Source organism: Primulina huaijiensis, chromosome 5 (genome assembly GCF_012295235.1).
Source record: "Primulina huaijiensis isolate GDHJ02 chromosome 5, ASM1229523v2, whole genome shotgun sequence".
Classification (NCBI taxonomy): Eukaryota; Viridiplantae; Streptophyta; class Magnoliopsida; order Lamiales; family Gesneriaceae; genus Primulina; species Primulina huaijiensis.
The window spans coordinates 16,094,300-16,096,960 of NC_133310.1; the positions used below are offsets into that span (position 1 = coordinate 16,094,300).

The 2,661-nt window shown below is 40.7% G+C and overlaps 1 pseudogene; it reads right to left on the reverse strand.

The window, feature by feature from the left end:
• Positions 1–222: 222 nt before the first annotated feature.
• LOC140977780 (formin-like protein 8) lies at positions 223–2,354 on the reverse strand (annotated as a pseudogene).
• Positions 2,355–2,661: the final 307 nt, after the last annotated feature.

A 2,661-nucleotide genomic window follows, 5' to 3' on the forward strand; every position in this document is an offset into this window, starting at 1 on the left:
CAAGCACCATGTGGATCTTGTCTTGCATCTGTTACACTTATCGAATGAAATCAAACATTTATTCATGAATATGTATCGACGGATAGGATTTTAGACATTCTTTTCCTTGTTCCTTCTTTGAATCTCAGGTATACTTGGCCAGCCAATGACAACGAGTGAAGATGTGTTGTTCATGTGATCATGTTTTAATGCTGGGATTAGTAAAGAATCAAAGGACTGAAATTATCTATAATGCCACATTTCTCTAATTACAGTAAAGAATAAAATGAAGCATAAAATCTTCAGAAATTCACCGATCTAATAACACGGTGTAGGGACTACTTCTGAAAATATCTGACTGAACTTTTAAAATGATCCCTCAACCACTATCAGAAATCATCCTCTGAATCGCTTGAACTAGTTCCATGCCTTCGCGACATCAAATATGCTTCCAAGTTTGGAAATCTCATGGGAGACCTTGGTGTAGGTGATGATGGAGGCGATGAACGTGCAGTCATCACCTTCTCATTCTGCAGTTTTTTCGTGATTTCAGCACAAACTTGATCGACCATAACCAAGAAATCCTTTACAATGGCAAGAATTTGAAGTGGATTTGTTCCTTTGTTTTTATAAGCTCCGGATTGAAAATAAACGGTTGTTTTCGACACGAGTTCCATTATTCTTGTTTCTTTCTCCCTCACCACTTTAAGCTCTCCCTCACAATCCTCTAAAAACCCTTTCATTTCCTTTAAGAATCCTCCTGATTCATCCATGCAATGTGCCAAAAGTTGTTTGTTTTCGTCAACTTTGGCTGTAAGAATTGAACACATGTTGATGAAATTTTCGTAATCTATTGTGGCTGTTTTCTTGACAATAGCAAACTCAGCACTCAAGTTTCCTACTATTTGTAATCCTGCCATTAGATTCTCTCCATCTCTTTCTTCTCTTGATTCATGGAATCTAATTTGTGATTAAAGCTGTCTCCTTTACTTTTCCTGCTGATCAGATGCCGTTTATCTTCAGAACGCATAACTTGTTCAACTACAAAGTGCAATAGAGTAGTCTTTCCATCTGAACTTTTCACATCGATCGGATAATCTGCGAAGGGCACTTAGGTTTAATCCCTGAGCATTTCCTCTAGCAGTTCCTGCATTCATGCGGTTGCCAGCCTTGAGAATGGCTTCAAGAAGTTTGAAGAAAATCCCACCAGTTCTCAACTCCTTACATCCCGATTCAAGAGTCTGCAGAGACTCCTTGAGATGCAATATATCGGAATCATAGGATGACCTGAAAAGCATGGCATTGAAACGAAGAAATGCAGATGGAACATGTCTCAAGATGTGATATAGGAAAGACTCAGCATCAGCTAGTTTCGTGGGGTTTCCATCAAATTGAAGGATTTTAGTTATTTCATCTCGTGTTGGGCAAATCTTGGTTAGTTTTTCAAGGGTATCCTGGCTCAGTCCTCGGCCATCCAATAGAGAATTTAGGATTTCTTGTCGAGATATTGCTATAGACTTGAGAACAATTGCTGTATTCTGGGATTTTCTAGGATCAAGGAGGAATATTTGAGCTGATATAACAGAATTAGAACCCGCTTGACTCATTTGTTTGTTACTTTTATCATCTGATTTCTGGCTGGTGGTTGTGTAACCAAAGAGTGATTCTATGAGGTCATCATCAAACCTGATAAAATTGCACAGAATCATTGAAATTTCAGTAAGTATTTTCATGTAACAAACAATAAAGAAGAAGAATGCATCGAGAAACATTTAACCTGAAAGATCCATCATTGATTTCATTCCAAACCATTGAATGATCCACATTAGCAGTAACCTTATCCCAGTGTAATGATTTCAGTTTCATTTGAACCCCTCCATTTTCTTGTTCTATGGATGAAGTTTCGGCTATCACACGCCTGCTTCCCATTTCTTTTGTAGATACTGGTGGTTTATGTTGCACAAGTTGGCCCTTTCTGTTTGCCGGTGGAGGTGGTGGCGCAGGTTTTAACTTTGGTGGTACTGGTTGCGGCTTAAGGAATCCCTTTTTAGGTAGAAGTGGCGGAGGCGGCTGAGCTAGTGGCTGTGCAGGTGGCACCAGCTGTGGTGGTGGTGATGGAGGTGGGGCCGGCGGAGGGCTTGACCTCATTCTTGGTGTTTGAGGTGGAAGTGTAGCCTGTGGCTGTGTTGGTGGAGGCGGCATTGATGGTGGAGGGATTGGCCCCATTCTTGAAGCCGGAGGTGGAAGCGGCGGCTGTGTTATATGTTCATATTTTGAAACGTGGCCTGGTGCATCCAACTCAGATGTTAGAGGTAAACTACTTGAACTCACTCGAATGGTACTAGTCACTGTAAAATCATATCCACTTCTTGTTTATTGAAGCAATGGGACTTCCTGAATTGGACCACAGATATTAGGCTTATCCCGTCTACTCTCCGTTCTTTTAAACTCCTCATCTAAAGGATTACACCAACCCTTTGAAAAAGAACCCGAGAAATGCCTGTCTTCGAGTCTCCGTAAATACAGCACATCCAATCCTTCTTCATCAAGTATAACTCCTTTCAATGCTCTACCATGATGCCTAAATTCTATGCACGGCACACCAGTTGTGGATTCCCTTCGGAAACTAGAACCCTTTTTATTTTTCTCGGTTCGTCGAGTTATCGTGAATCTATACACGAA